Source organism: Pteropus vampyrus, unplaced genomic scaffold (assembly GCF_000151845.1).
Source record: "Pteropus vampyrus isolate Shadow unplaced genomic scaffold, Pvam_2.0 Scaffold99, whole genome shotgun sequence".
NCBI lineage: Eukaryota > Metazoa > Chordata > Mammalia > Chiroptera > Pteropodidae > Pteropus > Pteropus vampyrus.
In genome coordinates, this window is record NW_011888880.1 from 2,446,488 (window position 1) to 2,473,315 (window position 26,828).

Genomic DNA, 26,828 nt, shown 5'->3' on the forward strand with positions numbered 1-26,828 from the left:
CTCAGGAAAAAGAAAGTTTATTATACTCACAGGTCCTAGAGGCAAGAGGCATGGCATGCCCTAAAGGGCCACGTGGGAAAACACAAAGTTGGTCAGGAGGCAAAGAGGCAAGGCAGAGAGGCAAGGCAGAGCAGGGTATTCTGTTTAGGACTGGCTACTCTGAATACTTTGGTGGGGTTTGGGGCGATAGGGATGGTCCCTAGTTGACTGGTACCTCATTCTGGGATGCATAAAGTAGAGAAATATTGCCTCCTGGGTGCACAGGCAGATAGATGAGGTCTGGCTGTGGACTGGTCAGTCTGCATGTCAAGCGCATGCTCCTGGCAGGGCCCTTTGCTATTTCTAAGAATTGGCTAGCCCAGGGAGGGGCAGCCTCTCTGCAGTTAGGAAGGTTTTCTTTGTTGTTGTTGTTGTTGTTGTTGTTGTTGTTTAGAATATCAAAAACATCATAATAAACAGAAAATTAAAAAAATATTTTTACAATATAGTGTTCTTCAGGAAATCCCCAAAATTTCATTGTATGGAAATGTTTCAGTGACTATAGCATGAAACCCAAGTCAAGGCAGCATCTTAAAAAAGTCCAGCCTGCCCTCAGCCTAGCTGAGCACCCCCCAAGTGAACTAACTGACCCCTGACCTCTTTTGGTGAATTTATCTGCCTGAAATCTATGTGCTTTCCTTGCTGTGTATCCCAAGCACCTACCATAATGCTCTGTACATATTCACTTACTCATTTATCCACATTTATTGAGGGCCTACAATGCGCCAAGCACTGGGATAGTTAGTAGTTGTTAATTGAAAACATAAACTCTGTATTGAATACACTCCATGTGTCACTTCGGATTCTCTTGGCCTCACCCAGCTCCTGGGCCCTCTGCCACTTTCCTCCCCTCAGCCATTCCTGCGGCAATCAGCTGCTCCCTGAATCCTATTCAGTTCTATACTGTTCTACTGCTTGAGTCCAATGCCTGTCTTTGGCACCTCCCACTACTTCCTCACATGAGCTTGGACAAAACACCACGCCATAGGTTAGATAAATCTGGCTTCAAACACCAAATAGTCCAGGCAACGTCACAAGTTTGGGGGCGTTAACTCTGGGGGCACACTGGTCAATGGTGATGGCGGATGAATTTCTTCTCTGTCCCTCTCTACAATGGACTGTTCTGAGGTAACTTGTTCTAGTACAGTGTAAGAATGTGGTCCCTTTATAGAAGAGGCCTCTGTGTCTCTTCGTGAAGGAGGGACACTGTCTTATGTTTGCTTCTAGTCTCACTTTTGCTGCCCTAGGATCGCACCTCCTAATGAACCACCAGTAAGCAAGCATTGCCTTAGGCTCTGTTTTCTAGGAAATCTGGGCTAATCTTTGATCATAGATCTATGCCCTTAATAATTCCAGTTACCAATTCTTCTGCTTATTAGACCATGACCCTTCCTCTTTCATTTAATTCACATTCCAGTTTCACTCAGCTCAGTACCATGACTCTCTTGATTATATTTCTACTTTAGCTCTATGTACTCACATCTGTCCTGGTTCATCTTGGTCCCACTGTGATCTTGTATTTGCTCTTCCAGCCTCTATTCCGCCTAATGATGACTACAGTAAGCAATATTTTTATTTTTCTTTGGGAAATTACTTTCCTCTTACCCTTAGTCCATGTGGTTCAGATGGAGCTAAACTTCCTTCCTATACCATTCAGGTCTTGCCCAACCAGTGTATTCTGTACTCCTAGTCATAGTGATTGGTTTGGAGTTAGGCATACGAGTAATTCAGTCCAAATAGAGCTAATCCTGAGCTATTTTTTTAGAATTGCTGGAAAACAAAAGCTGTTGCTTCTCTTAGAAAGAGAAAGGAAGTGAACCTGAAGCCTGAGAATGAAGCCAGACCCAAAGGAGAAAGAGGCTGACTTTTAATGAGAAGATTTGAGCTACTAAATTCATTCATGCCTGAAGTTTTCTACCCTCAAAACTTTCAGTCTTCTGAGTGAATAAATTGTGTTTTTGCCTCTCTGTACCTTAAACTGAAAGTGGACAAATTAATATGGTTCTCTTTCTCTATAAATCTATAGAGATTTATAGAGAAATCATTGCTATAAAAACCTGGGGTGCCTGATGTGATACAACAGCAGAGTTTCCTAGAACCTTATGATCTCTGTATCTTTCCACTAGAGTTGTGGAATGAGCTTAAACTAATCATTAGAGAGCCAAGGATTGAGTTACTGGCCCTGAGGGCAGATACTCCACACCTGATACTCAAGCAGCCATTCCACGGTACACCGAGTCTTGTCTCATCTTGCCTCTTCCCTTTCCCTCCTGACCCGTGTTTCTGTTTGATTGCTTTGCTAGCAATCTGATACAACTTCTTAAATTCTTAAAACTACAGGGGAATTTTATGGCCAGTCAGGCACACAGTCCTTAAGTAGAGCAGAGCAGGTGGAATTTCCAGCACTCACTAGACTGGAGAGACAAAAGCAGGTCTCTTGCCCTGATGTATAGGGGCAACTCTAGGAGGAACCTTCCAGCCCAACCAGTTTGGCTTCTGTTTATCATTTCTACTTGACTTATGTTCCTGTCTCCAACTCTTGATTAATTATGCCTCTCCTCCTAATACGGTTTTACTTCTACACTATGGCACACTGTCTCACATTGCCCTTCAGCCTCACTTGACAGTTTGGACCCTCCTCCTTCCTTTACGGTGCCCCTCTAAGAAGGCAGGTCTTCTCAGTTCTGTTCCAGTGATGCATGGGATCTGGATACTGGAGAAGTGTAATGACTTAGACCTCTAGAGTTTATGCACATCCTGTTGTGTTTTCAGGGAAGCGTCCTCATGTAGTGATCAGGTGTGTATCAGGCAAGGTCTAAAGCACATGCAATGGATTTCTCCTGCTCACGTGATGAGTAAATGGCTGATGGGCGAGGTCTTGAAGCACACACTGAAAAATATTCGCACTCATATAATGGGAAGTTTTTTTCTGACATGTTAACCCCTTTAGTCAGCACAATTTCTGGACATTTGCTTGGTGACTCTGGCAGCAGCCATACCCTCAGTCTACTGGACAGATGCACTCCAGGCAACCAGTTGACTTTCAGGCAATGATGACAGTAGAATTCATGTGTGAGATACATGGATCGAACAAAAACCGCAAAACATATCTTCTATATGCAAGGCACAGGAAAGGTGCTAGTGGTTTAAGCCACAAAACACTGAATTGAAACATTATTATAATTTGTGAAATTTCCTTTGAACAAAATGAGCCAGAGGCAGAGACAGAAAACTAAGGGAGGGCGACCATTCAGGGAAGGCCTTTCTGAATCGGTGACAAAAGGTAGGACAAAAAAAATAAAAAGGCAGTGATCATGCAAGCAGCTGAAGAAAAGGAGAGTGTTACAACTAGAAAGAAGAGCATATGAAAACTCCCTGAGGGAGGTATGTTTAGAAATTCAGCTAATGGGTTGTGAGTAAGGGTCGGGGAGAATGGTACGAGATGAGAATTGAGGCAACGTCAGTAGCAGGATGGAGGGCCTTAGAGAGCTTGGATGTAATTCTATGTGAAAAATGAAGCCACCGAAGTGGGAGAATAAAATAATTGCAATTCCAAGGTCATTCTTACTTCAAAGTGTATGGAGAATGGGTTGTAAGAGACAGAAGAGAAAGCAAGGAAACCAGTAAGGAGGCTGCTGCTGTGTGCAGTGGCCTTGGGGAGGAATGAAGGGTTTCTCCAACCACTTGGTAGTTGAGTCAGCATGACTTCCTGTTAGATTCACTGCGAGAAATGAAAAAAAAGAGGAAGCAAGTCTGACTCTTAGACGTCTCACTTGACAGACTGGCCCATTGTGGTGGCTTTAACTAACATGCGGAAAACTGAGGGGAGAATGTTTTTGTGAGGATGAGCGGGAATCTGTTCAAGTTTTGGAATTAAGTTTCAGTTGTTTGCGAGACAGACAAATGAGGACATCCGGTGGGAAGCTAGAATAGGCACCTGGAACCCAGAAGGGGTGGAGTCTGATCTGGAGGCAGAGATTTGGGGGTTGTCTGCCTGTGGATAGTATTTAAAGCTGTGGGAGAGATGAGGTCGCCAGGAGAATGTGTGGTAGGAAAATACTTGTGCAGAGGGCCCTGGGCCCCAGTCCCTCCCTTCGAGTCTTTTCCACAATCCTAGTCCTTCCTTCTTTAGGCTTCTTATGTAAGCAAGATCCAGTGCTCTCATTAAGGAGCCTAATGGCCTCTAAATAAGTGAGCCAACTCTGGCCATCTTCTCAGAATGCCTAGTCCTTAAGCCTGTCCCCATGCTTCTGTCTTCTCCTTCTTTCAGATCAGTTTCCTCTCCCCACTCTCAAGGCAGACAAGTAGAAAATGATCTTCATGCTAAGAGCAAAGAAAGGAAGGAAGACACCCCAAACAACACTACTATCACCACCCAGCCAAGCAACTAAACCAACAAACAACGACAACACGAGCTCTCAGAAAGGAGACTGCCCCGCTGGCCACGTCTTGGGGGATAATTTGCTGCACCACTGCTAGCCTTAGGGTGAACCACACTTCCAGACTGCTCTGTTCTGCCCTGGCAGTCAGTGTATCGGTGCGTAGCACGGCTTACACGGAAGGATGAAACAAGACCATGTGACTGGCTCTGGGCCAACCATGATCACTTCTGGCTGAGCATATGCTCCACTGAAAATGGGTCATGGGCCAACATGCACCTGTAAAGACATCACATATCTTTCTGTGTGGTATGTGAGCTTCAAAGACCCCATTGTGTAATTATCTTCTCTTTTTATGTAAAATGGTCAGGATCTTCTCTTATATCTCTGTGATACTACTTACTTCTGGTAGATTCACCCTCTTACCTTCTACCAATAGCCTCCAGACTAAGTCGGGAACTAATTCCCGAACCAGAAAGCAGCACACAGGAAGTGCCCTGGTTGTGGCTGCAAGTTACCCACAGCACTGAGGTTTCCTTTCGGTGTTTTATACCTCTGCTTCTGTTCATTCTGCTCTGCCTCTTTCCTTCCGGTGTAGTGCCAGGCTGCTTTCTTGGCCTTTCTCTGCAGTTTGAAGCCACCTGTTTCTTACCTTCCTAGCTGGTTCCTACCCCACTAGTTTCCATGACCAATTATTGTTGTGCTGCTCAGATTGGTGGTCTGATTCACAACTTTGCCCTGGTGCTTGATTTGTACGTGCATCTCACCTCTAACTCCCTATCAGACTGCAGACCGGCGGTGCAGCCCAGACCCACAATTTCTGCAGTTCTTCACTCTCCCAGCTCCAGCTTCCCGCCTGTCTTCATGCTGAGCTACCACCCCCATCCCTCCGCCCCGCGCCCCGCCACGGTTCCTCCGATGACACATGATGCGCACATGCAGACGGCTTTTCGATTCATGACTGCTTTAAATTCCTGCACGCCGTGGCTGTGCATTCTTACTTATGTATTCTGTGACATTTGGGCTCAACAATAACTATTCCGTCCCTGATTCCTCCTCACCAAAATGTTCTGCCTCTTGCATCTCTACTTTGGTGGTCTGTATTGATGTGTATCACTGCTCTTAAGCAGGGCTGCCTCTGATTCTTTAAAGTGTTTCTTCTTTCTGTTCTAGGAATGTCTGCTTCACGTCAGTTCCTGATTCAGAGCTTCTTGGAAAATCTGCATTCAGCCAGCATGTGCAAAGAGTAAGGCAAGGGTTGGGAATGATAAATTGATGGGGTTCCAGCCTTCAATGGCATTCAATATTGAGTCTGTCTCATATGTGACAGTAATGACATTGTTTAAGAAAAGGATGTATGGTTGTCTTTAGTGCTATAGACTAAATTGTTCTGAGTCTCTTGAGTGCATATGGTCCTATTACACTTTCTTTCCTCTAAAAAAGTTAGGCATGTTCCTGTGACTTGTTTGGAACAGGGAAATATGAGCAGAAGTTACATGTGTTACCTCTGGGTGGAAACTCCGAGGACCAGTGTGCACTTTGGTACATTTCCTTTTTTTCTGCCAAGGCCAGCACCGTCCAATAGAAAGATAATGTAAGCCATACATGTAAGTTTAAATTTTTAGTAGTCACATTTAAAGAAGTTTTAGAAAGTTAAAATTAATTTTAATATATTTCATTTAACCCCATATATCAAAAATATTTCCACAGGTAATCAATATTAAAAATTATTCATGAGATAGTTTACATTCTTTATTTTCATATTAAGTCTTTGAAATCTGACGTGTATTTTATACTTACGTTGCAATTTACACGAGCCACATTTGAAGGACTCAAATGCCAGATGTGGATTGTGACTACCATGCTGGAAAACACAGGTCTTGGCTATATACATATATACATACCTACATACATACATACCTACATAGATAAGATTTACACTTTAAAATTTTACCACCAAAAAACCACGAGTCAAACTTTAAAAATGACTTTCAAGACTTAAACAGATGCTTGGGTGCCCATCTTTCAATGGGTGGGAGTCCAGTCCCCAGGAAGGCACATTCTCCAGTGCTCACTTCAGATGTAGTCAAGGAAGATACTGAAGAGAGACTCCAAGTACATTCTTTGCCCCTGAGTAGGGCTCCCTGACGATACTTACACAGGAGGATTTCAGAATTCTAAGTGACTGCTCTGTGTCATCATACTTTCCCAAATTTTAGTGGAGAGATAATATTAAAACATGAAGAGAAAAGGCTGAAGCAGCTGAGGGATGGGAGAAATATTGAGAACAAAGGGAATGAGAAGTTAGGGATAAGCAATTCGATTCTTTCTGGAATTATTTCAGGAATGCAGTTGGGAATTTAGGTACACTGGTTACTGGGCCGATTCCCAGAACATAACCCTTTACAGATACTGCTCTCACTGGGGCCATGCTGCCATGTGAGTTACAGTAAGACAAAGCACACCTGGTGTAGGTCATCACTGGGACCTGCCATATCTGTCCTTCACACATCAACCAGACTTATCTTCATAAATGTAAATCAGACTGTGCTACTCCCCATAGAAATACCTCAATGACTTCCCACTCCCTCTAAGTGGGAGGGGGAGTGTGACTCGTGTTTTCTTTCGCAGACTCATTTCTTACCCCTCACTTCATTATGTTTTATGCTTCAGAAACACCAAAGTATTCTGAGTTTCTTGCTCATACCATGATGCTTCTCTTGTTATTCAGCTTTCCTGGAATCTCCTCTTTCCTTTTTGCCTGGCCGACACCTAATAATTGCTTAAAACTTAATTCAAGTGCTGTCTCTAAGAAGTCGGTGCTGACTGCCAGGATGATTAAGTGTTCTTATTCAACTCACCCCAAGACCTTGCATCTCTATTGTTAAACTGATCACTTCGCATTAAAATTATTTATTTATGTGTAGCTTGTTCCTGGGGCTTTGGTAGATGCTCAATAAATGTTTCTCGAATAAACATTTCTGAAGGGCAGAGCCAGTGACCACAGAGAAGAAGGTAATCCTTTCCTGGAAGCAGGGTTAGCAGGGTTAGTCTATGTTTCCTCCACTTGGACCTAGGTGGGCTCCGGGCCTGCTCGAATGGACAGAATATGGTGGAAATGATACCTTGTCAGTTTTGGGCCCAGGCCTTAAGAGACTGATAGCTTCTACTTTTGGTCATGTGGAACACTCACTATCGGAGGCCAGCCTTCGTGAAGAAGCATAACTGCCCTGAGGGCACCATGTTGTGAGAAGCTGAAGCTATGTGAATAGGAAGTAGAGGATGAGACACCATATGGAGCAAGAGAGAGACCAAGGAGCACTGGGAGGCTGGACGTATGAGTGATACATATGAGGCAGCTTCAGGTGGACACCCAGCCCCTGTGACCCCAGCTGACAATAAATGGATCAGACACAAGTTGCCCAGCTGAGATCATCCTGAATTTTCTAACCTCCAAATTTTCAGCAAATGAAATAGTTGTTTGGGATACTTTATTTTGTGGTAGTTTGCTATGCAGCAATAATAGCAGGAACATATACAGGTGCTGCCATTACAGAAACCTAAAATATGTGGCATTGATTTTGAGATTGGAAAGTGGGCAGAGACTGACTGAAAAGGCTTCAAAGGGAATGTTAATGGAGGCTGGAAGGACAGGAGGTTATTACTCAGGCTTGGCAGGAGAGCAACTCACATGGTGTAGTTCTAGAAGGTTTAGCACCTGTCACTTGACATATTTTGAAAAATATAAAATGGACCTAAGAAACTAGTGGATCTCAGTAAGTAGACTCCCAGACAGAATGTTAAAAGTACCAACTAGTTCTTATATCTGCATATGATAAAGAATAGGTAAGGAGAAATGAGCTAAAGAAGTTATTCAAAATTAGCAAAATTTAGAGGAAATATACAGGACCCAGGACTTGCTGACTTCAAAAATAAAACTTTTTCTCATCGGTTTGCCAGCTATGAAAACATTTTTAAAACAAGAAATAGTCTATAGGTAAAGCTCATAAACCAGGACAGTAAAACAAAGATTCAGGGTAAACATGAAGTCAAAGCTGCAAGCATCAATCCCTTTGATAAAATCTCAGAAGCATTTAAGTTGATGCCCCATGGATCCTATCAGCTAGACAAAAGATTTTAGGAGTGTGCCTTATAGTCCTTCTCCATTAAACAACAGAGATTCTAATAATCTTAAAGATGTTGTCTTATTCTTAAGCAGATTTGCAGAGGGCAAATGGCAGAGAGGAACCTAGCTCAAAAAGATTTGTAGGCATGACTCTTATCTAACAGAATAAGTTATACTTTGATATACAGGAATCCCATGATGTTTTTAAAGGAATTATACCACCTTGGACTGAAAGGGTTGGAGTCAATATCAAGTTTAAAAGAAGGCTGTGGACCCCTAAACTAATACAGGAAGGATTTAGGCTGAGAAAATTCTCAGCGGGAAACACAGGCTATTTCTTATGGAAAATGAAGAATGACTGGGTCAGAACCAAGGGCCCAAAGGTTAGAACCACGGGCCTGGAGAATCATACCAAGGGTGCAGGACCAGGGCAGCATGTGTCTGGCTGGATGTTATATCACTATGGAACACTGACTGCTCTGTGCTCCCTGTTTTCCCCCTTTTTGAAAGGACTTGCTGCCAAATGCCTGCCTTAGTAGTGAGTGTGTGTATGTGTGTGTATGTGTGTGTGTACGTGTGCACACACACATGAAGATAACTAATTTTTTCACAAGAGAACTTCAGATTGAGAGGACACATACCTGAGGAACCAAACCCAAGGAGACTTATCTGCACCTGGCCCTGAGATCTGCAACCTTAAGCATAAGCCTAATATAATGGACTGATAATTTGGGGGACTGTCAGAAGAGGTTAGCATATTTTGCATGTAGAAAGAATATAAATAGTTGTGACCACGGGGCAGACTGTTGCAGTTTGAAGATGGCCACTAATTCTTTGAAATTCTTCCCATTGATAAATGGGGACTTTGTGTCCTTCTCCTTGAATCTGATGGGATTCTGCAACGCTTTCGATCAACTGAATATGGCCAAAGTGAAGTCACAGCAGTTTCTGAATCCAAGTTTTAGGAGACTGGCAACTTTCACTTCCTGTTTCTTGGAAGCTGGCCTCCACTTGAGAAGTATGACTATCCTGATACCACCATGCTGTGAGAAGCCCAACCACATGGGGAGGCCCTGGAAAATGAAACGTTATGTGTGGGGAGAGAGAGGCCAAAGAGAACTGATGTGCTACATACGAGTGGACGAGTCATCTTAGAAGTAGATCATCCACTCCATGCCACCACAGCTGAGGCCTCATGGACAAGAAACAAAATCTTCCAGAAGTCATGATGTATAAACATCATGAGCAAAATAAACTGGTTGTTTTAAGCCACTAAGTTTGGGGTAGTTATAACACAGCCATAGGTAACCAGTACAACTTCTACTTTGAATTCACTATTTAATCAAAAGCACTTGCTCTTTTCATTCATAGAAACTGTTAGTTATTCAAAATTTGAGTCTGTCTGACCTTATGATTTCTGGCCAATAGATTTGACAGAAGTGGTAATGTCTCAGTTTTGAGCCTGGACCTCAAGAGGCTTGTGTGCTTCTGCTCTTTTTCTTGGAAACTTTGGAGCCTGAAGAAATGAGTCACCCCAGCTGACCTCCCTGGTTGACCCCCAAGCTGACCACAGACTTATGAGCAAGACCAGCTGAGATCATCTGAGCCCAGCCCAGATGAGAAGAACCCACCCAGTTGGACCCAGTCTAAATTGCCAACTCAAAGAATCATGAACTAAAAAATGGTTGTTGTTTTAAGTTGTAAGTTTTGAAGTGTTTTGTAAACAGCAATAGCTAACTGGTACAACAGCCTTCTGTTTGATTTAAAGCCAACCAATAACAAAGGTAAGAAATTTGGATGTTCTGTCCAGTTTTAGGTAACTCGTTTACTTTTGTTTCTTTATAAATTTAGGATGAAAACAATAAACTAACTTTTAGTATTTCTCTGTGGCAAGATACAATGAGAATACAGCAACACTGTGATATTCCTGTCTAAAATTCATAAGCTGAATCCAATGATAAGAAATGTTAGGCAACCCCAAATTGAGGGACATTCTTCAAAAGTGCCAAGTTTTGAAAGATAAGGAAACAGAAAAACTATCGCAATTTGAAGGAGACTAAAGAGACATGACAACAAAATGCAGTATATGATTCTGAACTGTATCCTTTTACTATAAAGAGCATTTTGGGGACAATGAACAAAATTTAGGTGGAATCTATGGATTAGACAGTAGTAGTGCATTGGTGTTAATTTACCAGTTTTGATAGTTGTATTGTGATTATGTAGGAAATGTCTTTGTGTATAGGGATTATGTCATAAAGTATTTGGATGTTTTGGGGCATTGTGTAAAAAACTTACTCTCAATGGTTCATTTTTTTAAAAGTTAAAAAAGAAAAGAAATATTATAGAAAAGAATATTGATGGTAGGGCACTTCTGGTCCCACAGATAATAGAGAACAGGTAGCTCCCACTTAAGTCAATAATTTGTTCTTGATAATCAGACTTACGGTCCAAAAAGTGCTGACTGGGAACCTACTTCCCATTATTTTAAATGGTAAAAACTATATGGTTGGTACATCAACCCAAAACACTCAACTAATGTCCCTAACACAGAAACAAAATATAGTAAAATGCCTATATATCAGAAATATAGTAAAATGCCTATATAACTAATAAAAAATTAGTTATAATTTTTTTAAAACATCACTTTCCGATCACTAGACAATTAATATGGCTATTAACAAACTTTTGCTTTGTAACATTTGATATAATCCCCTTTGCCTTCACTTGGTGTGCTTTTCAAAATGATCTACACATTACAAAACTAATATGATTATGATATACATTATATGACTCAAGACTTATTATTTGTTTTTATTTTTCTTTATTAGCTCAAGGCTTATTCTATCTACAGTCTTGTTAAACATGTCGTACTGAGTTTTAGGGAGAAATATAAATTTTCCTGTGTATGCAGTGGTGAAAAATGATTGTACTGAAAAGTAAGTGTGGTCAAAGAAGTTTGTGTAGTATAATCCAAGAGGCACTCTAATGAAAAAAAATGTTATCTGTGGAGACATATGGGTTGTGCCTGCATATCATAAAGCTACAGTCATTTCAGCTGTTAAGTCTTAAACAGATAGCTCAGTAAAACAGAACAGACTGACCCTCAAATGTAAGAATTATATCTATATTCAGCAAGTAAATGAGATTATTGGTTAGCTGTTGAGAAAACAGTTTAGACTGATATATCATTATAAACACTAATTCCAGATAACTTAAAGGGTTAAACAGAAAATCTAGAAGAAAATGAAATTGAATTTGTCCATTTTATGCATGTAGAAGAGTTTCCTAAGTTTAGAAGCAACAGAAGTCAATAAGGGAAAAATACACAGATTTGATTACAGTGAAATTTAAAATTCTGTGCTTACGAGTTTACAAGTAAAACAAATATTTACAGCAAATAGGAGACCAAAGTATTCAATAGTAAGAGCTCTCACAAATCTATTAGAAAAACACTAAGACACGGATAGATATGTGGGAAAGAGCACACACACGCGTCCACACACACACAATAAAACAGTTTGTAAGAGAAGAAATACAAATGGTAAACCAAATTATGGGAAAAATAACTTTGTTAGTAGTCAAAGAAATGAAAATCACAACTGGGAAGTATCATAACCATCTATTAGATTAGAGAAGTCATTAATAAGGGTGTGGTAAACTAACTGGACACTCTGCACTTAACCAGTGCCTGTATAAAATCACAGAACCCTTGAAAAGGAATTTGTCATGCTGACTCAAGAGCTATAAATATTAATACTTTTTGACTCATTATATTTTAAAATTTGCTCTACTTTCTACACAAAGATGATCTTTACAAAGTTGTTTATAATAGCAGAAAAAAATGTGTTGGAGTGGAAAGGCAAACTAAAAAGCTAATGGCTAAGTAAGCTATGGTGCCAGTACTTTACATAACACTATGTAGTCAGTAAAATAACTAAAAATGCACAAGTGTGATGATACAATGTTTTTTTTTAAGATACAGAATTGTATACCCTTGTAATTACCTAACTTCGTCACATAAGAAGCAATGCATACAAATAGGTGGTGAGATTATAATTAGGATATTAACGGTGAATGTGAGAAGAGATGAGGTGATAAAAGAGTCTTTAAAAATTTGTTTCTCTGTGTTGCCAAATTAAAAAAGAACATACATTGCCTTGATAATTTTAAAAAGAGAGGACAGATGATGTTTCTGGTGCTTGTAGTCAAATGGGAACATTTTCCAATGCAACTGTTTAAATAAACACCACCCAAAGTCCATGAAACAATCATACAGACACTGGTGACTGCACCCTGGGAAGCACAACTGGATCGTAGATCACTGCAAGAAGCCAGTGTCCTACAGGAGCTGAGGACAACTCCGAACAAGACTGAGGTCATGTACCAACTTGTCCAAAAAGACTTTCCATTTAGTCATTGCTGCTGTAATACTTCACAAAGCTTTAAGCACATCAAATTCTTACTGGCCAGGAAATATGCCTGATAGTTAAGAAGTTTTGTTTATGCTCAATATAAAATGTGTCTGTGTTTTCCAGCTCTTCATAAGGTTAAGGTCACGGTGTTTTTCCATTATAAAATTGCTCTTGGAAATAAAAAAAATCAGCAGTCCCACCATACAGTATGTTTTTAATATAGGAGCAATCAGTAAAAGTGGGATCCATGTTTTTGTTTCTCAAAGACGTGTTCAGATTGGATTCGTGCTGGTAATATTTTAAATCAAGGAAGTACATTGGTGGTATCATTTTACTTGTAGTCTGCTGCTTCTTAGAGTAGATGATTTTTATAGTAAATATAATATAGCAGTGGAGGGTACTCTTCCATTTAGCTTTTTAATTCTATCAGCAATATGCCAGGGGAGAAGGAATATCTTTTTCTCTTTGAATTGTGTTTTTGCAACCTGAGATTCAAGTTCAGGTTTCTTGACGTACCCTTGGACATTGAATCTAAATTAATTATTGTGTCCAATTTCCTCCACTTAGCCCCTAAGCCTGAGTGCAAACAAGCCAGCAGTGGTTACTCTCATGACCACAAGAGATTATTACAAAGGAAAGTACAGAGCTGTACAATGTTCCACTGGTAAGAATACATCCATTCAGAGAGAATGAAGGGCGAATCAGGATGGCATGAACTGGAAGCTGTTGGGTACACTTAACATCTTCTAGTTTAATCCACACCTTCCAGGTACGAGTTAAAACACATCACAAAGAGCTTTGCTAATATGATTGAAAGAGGTGATTTCTTTCTTCCTTCTCTCTCTTCTTCTCTCCTTCCCTCCCCTCCCTCCTTCTCTTCTTCCTTCCCTCCTTTCTCGCTTGTCCTCCCTCTCTCTCTCTTCTTGTACTCAAGGAGAAATTAGTGAGACATTATCTACAATGTGGAAGGTAGGCCTCATGCCAGGTTGCATGTTTGCTAGTCAGGTTGCCACCCATTCTTACAGGGAAAATGATCTTTTATGACAGATCTGAGATTCGTCTTCCTTAAAGAATGACTCATAAAAAATAAAATAAAAAAAAAAAAGACCGAGGTTTTTTTGAAAAGACTGGTACCAATCCTCAAAATATCTTATTTTCTGTGATATAAAGTTCTCAATAAATAATAAGTGGATTAACAAAGGAATTTCATCATTTTGTCCTCTAAAAAGCAAACACTTGCTCTCAGATTGTCTTTTCATCTTGACTGGATTCTCCATAAGATCTATTAATGAAGCACTCCAAAGTCTAGTGTTAGGGAAAGCAAAATTGAATAGCTTTTCTCATTCTCTTCACTAGAGACATCAAAGAATTCTCTCCTCTTTAATTTAAGTTTTCGGGCAGGAATTTGAGAATGATTTTGAAAATCATGTATGAGGTAAAGTGAATGCCAGACTGAGTTTGATTTTGTACAAAGGAGTATTTTTAAAATAAAATTATAAGTATTACTATTAATAAAATAATAAAAGTCAACTACTGGTAGTGGGGAAGGTAGGCCTTGAAAAAAGATCTTTGTGTAGTGCCTTTTTTTTTTTTTTTTTTGCCACAAGACATTATGTCTCTCAGTTGTGAGTTAATAATACTTATGACACTTTCTTTCAAAAAAATTAAAAGATGATCTCTATAGAAACATAATCCTCGCTTGCATTCCAACATTGCCTTCTGGAATCAGAGAGAAAGTTTTAGGCTTTTGGTTAATATCTGGGGAGCTGTGGCCAATCTCAGGTACACCTATTGTTATGGGGTAAACTGTGTGTCCCCCCCCCCCCAAAGATCTCATGAAGTTCTAACATCTAGTACCTCAGAATGTGGCTTTATGTGGAAATAGTCCTTACAGGTATAATTACTTAAGATGGGGTGGTCTCTAAGCCAATATGACTGGTGTCCTTATAAAAAAGAATGCCACATGAAAAGACAGACACACACAAAGGAAGATGCCATGTAAAGATGGAGGTAGAGATCAGAATTGGCTGCCACAAGCCAAAGAATGCTTGGTGCCACCAGAAGCTGGGAAGAGGCTAGGAAAGATGCCCTCTGAGAGGCTCTGGAGGGAGCACGGCCCTGATGACACCTTGATTCTGACTTCCAGCCTCCAGAACTGTGAGACAATACATTTCTGTTGTTTCAGTCCACTCAATCTGTGGCATTTTGTTACAGCAGCCCTGGGAGACTAATAAACCTATGGCGTGTGCCATGCTGGGTGAGTGCTGTTAAGGGTCATGTATGAGACACTGCTTATGCAGCAGGAAAATGGAGAAAAAAAGAAAAAGTATTTTGTCAAAGGTGTATAGAAGTTTGGGGCTGCTGACTATGAAATTTTATGAATGGCTAGATAGCTGAATAGTTCAACAACAAGTTTCCTAATGTTCACTGAAGTTCCTGATGTCTCACCCATGTAACCTATGTCTTGGTGAGGTTGTTTAAGATGGCATAAATGACCAGGATGACCAAAGCACTCTGGCAGTGACCAATGGCCTGAGCCAGGACTCTGCTTCCAGAAATTGCTCCCAGAAAATCAAGATTGGACCCCCGTAGGGCTCTAGCTTAAGGATTCTAGTTGGAAGTATGGCAGTGGGATTCTTGGCTGTCCCTATGTCGTGAGGACATGTCCTGGGCAGGGCAGATGTCAGGACAAAGCACAAGACTGACAGATTGGTTCTGCTTTGGGGTTAATGCTGGAAAGGCCCTTAGTAGACTGGTGCTGACTACTGAGAGCTGGGCTATGATTCTAGTTGGAAGTATGGCATTGGGATTCTTGGCTGTCCCTATGTTGTGAGGACATGTCCTGGGCAGGGCAGATGTCAGGACAAGGCACAGGACTGACAGACTGGTTCTGCTTTGGGGTTAATGCTGGAAAGGCCCGTAGTGGACTGGTGCTGACTGCTGTGCCTAGGCCCAGTGGACAGAGCTGTGATTGATCGACTCTCACTAGTGAATCTATAGAGGGTATAGAAAAGAGGAATGCATGAACCTCGGCCTGGATTTGCTGACCCTGGGCTAAGGTAGGCCTCCTATAGGCTAAAGTCAGTTGATAATGGTAGATTAAGAACTACCATTTCAAAACTGAACAATCCAGGATGTTTAGCAGTTTGTTTATGATTTAGATCTCAAGAGTCCTGGCTTAGGAAAGATTCACAACCCCACCAGTCACCTGGCTTCTTGTAGCAGTCAGAACCCTAGAGAAAAAGACTCTCTGAGTAATTGAGACGATTTTAAGAAAAGGACTCTTTGCAAAGTTGTAGGCAGGATTTAGAGAAAGCAATAAGGATGTGGCTTACTTTAGGCTAGTCAAAACAGGGAGCCATTGCTACACTTCTGTGGAGGGGACAGGGGAAGGGAACAGTTACCGAAGCTGGGAGAGGTACTGGGACAGGGCCCTGACAGGAGCTGCACGTTCCCGAGAGGCTTGCAGGCAAACCGTAGGGGCCTGGTTAGAACCAAACCAGAGAAACAAATACCCAGCTTCACTCTCCTCCCTCCATCTCCTGCTCGTAACTCCCACTGGCCAAACCCAACCAGAAGCAGGATGGCAAGGGAGCACCTGGATGCAATCCACACAGTCAGTCTTTGGGACACAGAGCAGGGTGGGCGCAGGGATAGAGGGACTTCTCAGCACATGGGAAATAACCAGCACAGACATCTTTTTAGTTAAGAACCTTGTGGTTACAAGTGACAAACCCTATCCTAACTAAAAACGAAAAAGATTTATTGGAAGTCTCCGTGGCAAGTACACGAGTTCATCTGAACCTCAGGAACACTTAACTGGGGACTTAAGCATGGCCATCTTGGATTCTCATCTCTGCTTTTTCTCTGTTTCAGCTTTACTCTCTTAAACCAGTTTCATCTATGAGCAGCTTCTACCTTGTACCTTCAATGCCAAAGAGAGACTAAATCTCTTTGCCTACGTCCAGTGTGACAAATTTCAAGACTGGTTTGAGTCTTATACCACACTGACTGCTAACAAACTGGCTGTGCCCAGGGCTTTGGAGTGCTGGGACTGGTGAACCCCATGAGATTCACATGTGTGGAGTAGAAGGAGGAAGAGCTCCCCAGGAAAGGGTACCAACCCCAGAAAAAGGCAAGGGTCCTGGGCAGAAAAAGAGAATAGGTGTCTACTGCAGGAAGAACGCGGAAGCAGAGATGAAGATAGAGAGAGGAAGTGGGTGAAGGGGCATTCGGTACTATTTGCCACAAGAGGGGCTCAGGTTGAGACTGTGGAGAAAGGACAGGGCTGGGCTTTACCCAGAAGCTGTGACCTTTGCTCACATTATTCTCCTTCCCACTGCTGTGGCAGAGACCTTACTGACCAACTTCCAGGCAGACAAAAAGGGTGAAATTCTCAGCCTGTGTCTAACCCATGCCTGGCTTTCCCCTTCGATCGTCATTGCTCCCATGTAAATTGTGGTCCGAGAGTGCTAGTTCATTTGCCATTCCGCGGGAATGACCCACACTGCCACATCTGGCTGACTCCTTTCCGTGCATCTCTGTCTGTCATGATGCTACTCATCATTCAAGACCCTGCTCGGATCTCACCATCTCCGTCAGAATGTCCTTGCCCCCATCTTCGCCCGTTCTGTTACTATCAGAGAGCGAGTTAAACATTGACCAAGGCAGGCTTCTTTATCTGTGTCAGCCTCCCCCACCTAAAGGGAAGGGGTCACACCTTCTGTGAACACACCACGCTCCCACGCCCAGACCCCCACATACACTTGAGTGTGGCACAGGGCCTGTGTATGTTCGAATTGTTGGAAGAACCGGACCAGCGGGAAGGAATGGGCATTTGACCCGTTTCGTGCCCTTCTCTCCCACTTTACATTCCTCCAGCTGCTCTTTCCTTCTTCCCATTCCTTCTTTCTGCTCTTGCTTCTTCATTTGTTGGTTGTAAAAATGGTCACATGGGGATTGGAGTTTGGCTTTAAAAGCGCACATATAAAACACAGAGTCCCAGACTGTCCCACGCTCGAACACATGACGAGTGTCGTGCAGCAAATGCAACCATGTTTCCTTTCAGAAACCGATGTGCCTCGTAAATGCCAGGGTTGAAATCTTTCAGAGAATGCTATTTTTAAAGAATGCTATTTTTAAAGAACATTTAGAAAAGTATTGATTATTACACCAAATTGGTCAAATGTGCAAAGGCATCAAACATCATCTGCCTATCCAAAGGGAGCGCTTGATCTGACCGCTGCAGCCATTGCTACATTATAACTCTTTTGTTCAGAGACATTTTACTTTGACATTGGTTTACACTTGACTGTTAGGAACCAGAAGTAAAACTGTTCATAGTGTTGAGGGTCAATGGGTTTCCCTTCTTTCCTTCTGGTGTTAATCACAGGTGTCTTTAAGTGTACATAGCCTTTCTCAGTGACCCTTTCAGTATCTATAGCTACTACTTTGTATACTAAAGTTCAACAACTTGTGGGTTGGACGATTTGACTTGGTAACCCTCTAAGCACATTCTGGGGGGGGGGGACCCAAACCTTAACATCCCTGTAATGATATCTGCTGAAATACAAGTAAAAAAAAAATCTTGAGTTTTATGTCTACTAGTTAATAGCACATTGGTGTCAGCCCATACTAATCAATTAAATAAAATGTGGTGTCTAGTCATGAAGTAAAGTCACCAAAATTTGTCAGGAGAGGACTTAAACCTTTCCATTACTTGTAGGATGTCAGAAAATTATCATACCTCCCTCCTCGTTTCTCCAGCAAACTGAAGAAGGAGAAATGAAAATAGGAAGGAAGGGAGGGAGGGAGGGAGGGAGGGAGGGAGAAGAAATCGAAACATTTTCAACAATCAAGAAAATATTTAACAACTTCACAAGAATCGGTGCTGTTTTTCAGATGAAAACTTTTAATTTAGCCAAGTAAACTAGAAACTAACACTACTCTTCTTTTGGCTCGAAACCCCCATAATGACATTTTATTGAATCCACATTTCTATACTAATTACTCTAATTTTTTTAGAAATAAAACATAATAGCAGTACAACAGATGTGACGACATTCAAAGTGTTTAACTGTGACACATGATTGACCCAAGTTGCAAGGGAAGTTAGGAAAGAGGACATTTAGCATTTCCAGCTTCTATAGTAGAAGGTGGAAGAGGATAAAGTAAGTTAGAAATGATGGCTGAGTTAGCCAGCTAGGTAAAAGAAGGGCTTGGGCATAGATGACAAGGTGGAATGTACTAGGTATGTTGGAGGAAGGGCAAGGCCTATTTTGGTCTGAGCATGCCTGTTATTACAGAGCTGATGCTGTCTGAAACTTGAGTTGAGATAGAGTGATCTCCATTGCATGCAGTCATTCAGCATGAGGTTTAGAGGATTCGATTTTAAGAGGTAAAAAGAATAAATGTGTCCATCAAGTTTTCTGTATAGAGTAGGATTATGTTTTTACTTAGAAAAAAATTATTAATAAGAAAAACTTCTGAACCCAGAAAATTAAAATATTCATTAAAACTTTTTGTTGAAGGGGATAGAATAAGGTAAATGAAATTGCCCTTATAATAAGATAGTTTTGTTAAGTCAGTGTGAGTATCTGGCCTTCTTTCCATCTTTTCAGAGTTTATCTATACACTAGGTTGCCATGGCAACCAAGAACCATGCAGTAGGGCTTGAACACCTAATTTTATGAATGTCAGCTATCAGATTTCTTTTACATTGTGTTATATAAAGCCCAGAGTCTAGTAGTCACATTCTACTTTGATTTATATTTTGAATGCTATTTTCATTTAATAGATAAGAATGGTTATGAATGTATATAAGGCATAATCATACGTAGAGTTACATGATGTACTGTTTATGTGAAAGATGTAATATATATGTATCCATGTATGGGGAAGAAAGAGTAAGAGTGCCTATTTTAAAAATATGAATAAGGCAATAGAAAGATGATCCCAAAGAATAAATAATAACAACAAAAATTCTTGATCATTCATATGTGAATTAAAATTAAAGTTTTCTGGATTTTCTTCTAGAAGAAGCAGACATGTAAAAAAAGTTCAGTTGATATCAGAGATTTAGTAAAACCGCTATTGTTTTGTGCTCTGGCACTTTCTACAATGATAATCCTTGTTATTCAGGGGCATCGGGGAGGAGAGAGGGCGCAGACATGAGCAACAACTGACAATGGCTGGCTAGGAGATTCACGGGGACCCAGAGGACACTGTGCTAGAAAGCAGTTGAGTCCAGTTCAGGTAGTCAGGATGTGGACAATTCAACTCAGCTAATATGTGTCAACTCAGACTGTTGTGAACAATGCAGTCAAACTCTTGCCTTCACCTTTTCAACTCATGGCCTGGACGCAACAGAAAAATTGAGATCTTGTCCTTTGGGACTTGACAAAAATGCTTGGAAATGCTCCGCGCCAAACCTTGAGTCCTACTGGCAGAGAAAGGCTGTTTCAGCTCCTTTCTTGCTATGGATGCCTGCTGCCTTTTACACAGGTCTCTCCTAGCTGACTGAAATGTTTCACTAGGATTCCTGCCTTCCCGTGCCTTTGCCTGGGGAGTCTCAGATTCCATGACCCCAGGTTTCCTTGCCTTAACTCTTCTTTCTCCTCAGAGTCTGAGCTTGTCTGCCTGCAAGACCTTCCTGATTTTCTCTACCTTCTGGGCTTTACCTTCCCTCTCTGTACTCCCCCACCCCTCTTCCTAGTTAGAGTCCTAATCCTGGCCCCTAAGTCTACCCATTTCATATCATGAAAATGAAGATCTCAAAGAATGCAAGTTCTTCAACCGTGCACACTTCATCAAGGCTGAAATATGTCTGAGATGTTCACTGTTACTTGCCTAACTGCGCCCACACGTGCCTGACACAGTAGACATAAACAAAAGGACAAAAAATTAAAATAAGTTGATAATGTATTATTTACCCCAAGTAGGAAACAGACTTTTAGTAAGGATTGAAACAAAAAGATGTTTCTATTTAGCCAGTTTATTAGAAAATTAAAAATGAAAAAGTTTATATATGCATGGTCAACTGGGATTTAAATTCTAAGTATCTCCCCGCTGGCCTCCTCAATGTCTCTCCAACACACTAGTAGCCTCTTACTGCAGGGCCTTTGTATTTGCTATTACCCTTTGCCTGGAATATTCTTCTCTCAGTTACGACATGGCTCCGGTGTTCTGGAACGTCGTCCTCTCAGTTTCCTGCATGACTCTAGTATTCGCTTCCTCCATGTCTCTGCTCAAATGTCACCACAGCATGAAGGCCTTTCCCTGATTCCCCATCTAAAAGAACACCACCTCATTACTCTCTTCGTCTTTTGCCTCGCTTAATTTTCTCCACCCTGGACACATCGTGTATTTGAGGGGCCATTTTGGTCTCCTTCCAGTAGACTTGTAAGCTCCACGAGGGAACACTTTTGTTTTCTTCACTACTGCATCCTTACTCCCTGGAATGGTGCCTGGTATATGGCAGGGGCTCAGTAATTATTTCAATGAATCAATGATTGATGGTAGTAACTTAAATATGCACTTTTAAATCTGATGCTTAAAATGACATTCTTAATCAGTACTTTCGTTCAACTAAGTAGCCATTATTGTTGGCCCACATAAGAAATTATGAAAGAAAGTAGCCTATTGTATTTAATCTTATTGCATTTAACTACAGGCTAAGTTTATGTTTATAAACATTATGACATGGGGGTACATTTTCTTTATTTTCATTTACCATTTTGATCTTCATTAACTTATTCTAAAAAATGTTACTGATTATTCAGCAACATTTTATCTGCAGGTTAAATAAGACAGAACATCTGCCTCCTAGATGCATAATATGAATCATAAATGTACATGACTAGGTCAGGTATAGCAAAAGCAGAGCTCTTCAAACACATTAAAATTTAATCTTTAAACGGATCTTCTAGTGGACTTCTGACAATCTGATAGTCAAAGCACATTGATGAACTAAAGTTTTTAAAGCCACCCACAACTCATTCATGAATGATTCTATTAAAAATAAATTTTCTCATATCTAATGGGAAGTCCTAAGCCAACATGTGGGCATTTGTTATGATATCATATATTAGACACCAGATCCTAATCTTTGGTTTTCCTGCTAAGCCAAAGCACCCCAAAAGTATACATGCATTTGCCATTCATGGGAGGTTGATGGTTAAAATAGATATAAAGGATTATATTCAAAGATCAGGATAATCAAGGTAGGGGAGCGGGCAGGGCAGGACAGGAGAGGTGACAATGGTGATCCAGAATATCCAGAGAAATTGCGTGGATCATCTAACAGTGGCTAGGTCCACAGGTTTTTTTTTTAGGCTACCCAAGCAAGATTTAAACTTCATTCTTTAGTTATCGAAACATAGGGCAACATCTCTTGCTGCTCTTGCTCAGATAAGAACTGTTACTAAAGCTTCTACCCGAGGCATCTCCCTCTCTTACCAGAAGTTACATATAACAGATAAGAACCCTCGTCTGTAGTCAGAACCATCACCCTGGCCTCAGGAGAGTCACTCAACTTCTCCGAGCCTCAGCCTCAGTCTCCTCATCTGTTAAACAGAGATAATAATAATGTATGTCGTAGGTCGTTGTAAATAGTAAATGAGATAATAGACATAAGTGCTAAGCTCAAGATTTGTGATGATTTAAGTACTCAATAAGTTACTATCAATGATTACTTCTTTCACATTCTTCCTGAACCTTCACTTTTCCTCTCTGCTCCATTTCTCTTTGCTTTGTTTTTTCCTCACCGTGGAGCCTAATTGTAATTATTATTCGTAAATATTTATTGAGCGTCAAACAATTACTATTAAGCAATAGTTCAGAAGAGTCAACACTATACGAAGATTTACCAAGCAATTTTCAGAAGCAACTGGCTGGGAGAGACTGTGTACTTGGTCCCTGCCCACTGGGTACACAATCGCACAGCTATGCAATGTGGGTAGTTTCTCCCTAGCTTGGGGGAAACACTGCTATTGAACTGCTGATGATGGCTGGCCTTAGTGGAGAGTAAAGACCTGTCCTGTCTGGATTCTTAGGAAGCCTGTTCCCAGTTGGGAGCAAGAGGTTTCTGGGTAAATGCTTCCAGGGAAGGGGCTCATTCTCTGTCTCCTGAATGAGCCTGTCTTCTCTCCTTTGTTTATTAAAGGCAGAGGAAGCAACGCTTTAATATTTTTCTTGGCTTATCTCCTATTTATCCTCAAGACCCAGCCCAGGTGCCACCTCTGGACAGTCTTCCTTCATCTCCATCCTACAAGGTGCCCCTCAGAGTGTTCCAATGGCCTCAGTGCCTTCGTCATTCAGTACATAACTGCTATGATTGGCCAACTATTCTGTAAGTGCCTTAAGAGAAGAGGCCAGATTTTTTTTTTTTATTCTCTGTTTCTTTAACACATAGTACAGTACTTGATGCTTAGAAAGTGCTTAGAAAATGTTGGTGGAACAAATTAGTAAGAATCTCCGTTACTTTCCTCCCTCAGTAGTCCATCTGTCAGTGAGCTGCTGACTGCTCTCCCCAAAATAGTTTATTAAAATGGTGTTGACAAAGTGTACACTTTCACCTGTCTCCTTGGATGTTGGAAAGATTAATGCCTATTTGGCAATGAAGGTTTTTTAAGGAGCCATAAGTTCCTTGCTTATTTTAAAATTCAATGACTCTGATCCATGGTCACGGCCACATCTCTGTGTTTTGCTTATAGAGAATGTAAGTGCCCTGAACTACTTAGGAAAGTGGTATAATTTTTTAAATGACTAGAAATGACCATATATTATGACACATTCTTATCAGATGAAATAAAAGAGAAATTCTGAAAGAGTGAGGAAAAAAAAGAAAAGAAAAAACCACCATTGGTTTGATTTACATATTCTCTACCATCCAACAGGGGAGAACCAACTGTTTTTTCCCCCACAAAGAGTGTAGACCGCCAAACGTTTCTTTTTCCTTTCCTGAGATACTATGTCCAGACATCACGTGCCACACTGCCACAGGCAGCAATAACAGAAGATGGGTAGGACGGAGATTCAGAAGTGGATCCAGAAGAGGATTCGCTGGGCATCAGTGGCTGCTCACTTGGCTTCTGAGAAATCCACAGGGAGCTCCTTGCTGAGTATAGTAAATAGAGCTCTACTGTGTCCCTTAAATTTTCTTTAAAATAAACTCTTCTACCTATCTTTGCTTCAGGGTGCCCATTGATGGCTGGCCTTCCATGAATAACAACAGGTAGAGCTGAGGGATTCCAATTCTGACCTTTCCAACAATATCACTTCCTAGGATTTATCAAATAAATGTAGAAGAAAAGGCTTTAAAAGCTTGAATTTTTTAATTTTGTCACCCCAATAATTTTTAATTAAAAAAAAAACTAAAAGAGCTTAAGTTTTCTGAGAAACTTCAAATATGAGCATAAAAATATGCAATGAAAACAGAACAATTGAAATGCTTCTTGCATCCCTTAGACACCTCCAAGAAAACGCCCTAAAAATGTCACCATAAGGAGACACAACATTATCACTATCAGCAAAGTTTATACATAAATGTCTAAAGTGTAAGAAGAGCTTTGACCAGCTAAGAAGTGGTGTGACTGTTGCGAAAAAAGGTATGGGCTTTGTAGGAACAGCCCAGGTTCACACCCTCGTCCCTCACTTAGCAGCTGTATAACTTTGGGCAAATTATTTAATTTTGTGAAGCCCATCTTTCCTATCTTTGGTTTGGATTCCTGACAACCTCACAATTTTATTGTTCACTTGTTCATGTAATTAATAAATGCTTATTTACTGAGCAATTACTAGAAACTAGACACCATGCTGGGTGCCAGAGATTCGACAATAAGATACAATGATTTCCCTCAAGGATTTCATTGTCTAGGACCAGAGACAGTTGAATAAATAAAATAATTGCAGTACATTGTGAAAAATGCCTTGATACCTGTAAGCTCAAGGTAGTACAAAGGAGAAAGTAATCAGGTCCACTTGGGCCAATCGAGGAAGGTTTCTAAGAAGAGATGAAGTTTAAGTGCCATTTAATGTTTAACAGACAAGCACAGGTGGGGAATGGAAAGCCACGAAAGACAATAGGATGCTCAATGGCATGACATGAAAATTAGATACTTCAAGAGTTCAGGAAACATCAGAGGATCAGCATGTCAATATATTTAAGAAATAGGGAAGAATTGGTGACCATCTGGATGAGAAGGCTTAGCAAAGGGAAGGATGACAACCAGGCTTCCATATTAAGTGACTCAGCTGAGGTTGATGTAGAAACATAAGAGAAACTTAACGTTTAGTGAGAAATATAAGAGAAAGAACATTAAGAAGGAGGGATGATAAAGAGATAAGTTTGGGATATGTTGAATGTGAGGGTTCTGTGAAACATCTAGATGAAATGTCTTGCAAGCAGTTCAACAGACAGGTCTGGAGCTCAGGAGAGAGAACTGACCTGGAGATTCTGGTTCGGAACCCAGAGCCTCATACATGAGACCAGAAGAGCGCTCGGATCTTTCCTCCCACTTAGGCTGGCCTCGAGGCAAAAGGGGAAGCCTCTGCTGTCAGAGTGGTATCCAAGGGGGAATCCACGGTGGTTCCATCTGGAGTCTTGGGGAAAAGAGTGGTATGCTTGGGAAACCCCGTGGTCTACCTTAGAGCAGAATCGTCATCAAAGAAAGCCCACCATAAACCGAAAAATACTACCAAAATTATTTGTTATTTTATTTGTTTGCATTGCTTTACCATTTTGAATGAACACATAGACAATTAAAATACTTCTTAAGACCTCCTTCTCTTTCTCATTGATTTCTCTCTCTTCCAGCCCTCCACGTCCTGAAAAGCCTCCCCCGACTCCTAGCCCCACCATCTCCTGTCCTATCTCCCTCCCACTTCCTCCTTATTCTACATTATAAAATCTCCAAAGATGTGTCTGGCAAGGCAGGAAGAGGCTTCTCTAAAGGGTAGAGGAAGAGAAGAAATGAAACCTGCAAAGTCAGGATCCTTTTAGAAGCCCGGAGGATGGGAAAGGTTGAAAGAGTCATGCATTAATAATTTTGTTCTTGTTACAGTAGCTTCGAAAGCCTGGCCGATCATCTAAATAAGTCATGCATGCAAAGAGGGTTCTCAGAAAGTACTGATCTTCGTTCCAGGGAATAAGAGGGAGATAAAACAAGAGAAAAGTGTTCTAAGCAGTGAGTGAAAGGTGTTGCCTAGAGATGTTCTCTGGGCTGCAGGGAACTGCTCTAGCAACTTAGGTAGGTTCTAGTGATGTCTGACACGGGGAGAAAGGAGCCATTAAAGTCCTGGTAAGGCCTGGACATTATTGGAAGAAAGTACAGAGTAAGAAGAGAACAAGAGTAAAGACAGAGGCTTAGAAGCGGGTTGAAGGAGAAAGTCAGTGAAGGATCCTGATGAGAATCTGTCAGGAGGTGAAAGAGAACCAGGTGTGTGTGGATGTCCTGGAAATCAGGAAGCGTTTTTTCAAGAAGACAGCGTCAAATGCCCCATAATCATCAAGTCTGATAAGAAATGAAAAGTATCCATTGGATTTGGTAATTGGGAGATTACTGGAAATTTAGCAAAAGCATCTTTAGCGGTGGGAGCAAAAGGCAAATTGCAGTGTGTTCATAGAGAGTGAAAGCTGAGCAGCTGAAGACATGAGGACAACTGTCCTGAGAAGCCTGTCTGAGGAGAGGAGACAGAGTAACAGCTAGAGGGGTTTGTCCCTCCTTCTCTTCCCTTCCTGTCCCTCCCTTTCCCTTCCCGTCCCGTCCCGTCCCGTCCCGTCCCTTACTTTCTTTTCCTCCTTCCCTCCTTCCTTTCCTCTCCTTCCCTCCCTTCCTCCCTCCTTCACTCCCTTCTTTCCTTCCTTCTTTC

At 41.1% G+C, this 26,828-nt stretch overlaps 1 protein-coding gene across 4 annotated transcripts in view; it reads left to right on the plus strand.

Annotated features, from left to right (window-relative positions):
* Positions 1-26,828, plus strand: part of DNAJC5B (DnaJ heat shock protein family (Hsp40) member C5 beta) — a 189,544-nt gene that overhangs the window by 57,974 nt on the left and 104,742 nt on the right. The window contains exons 3-4 of one of the 4 annotated variants that reach the window (XM_023533268.1): positions 5,592-5,664; positions 7,150-10,328. The exons of 2 other annotated variants lie outside the window; for them this stretch is intronic. The gene's annotated coding sequence lies outside the window, so the exon portion shown is untranslated. Of the gene's footprint in view, positions 1-5,385; positions 5,665-7,149; positions 10,329-26,828 lie in introns of those variants that run through there. One more of the 4 variants, XM_023533269.1, reaches the window with a different exon arrangement.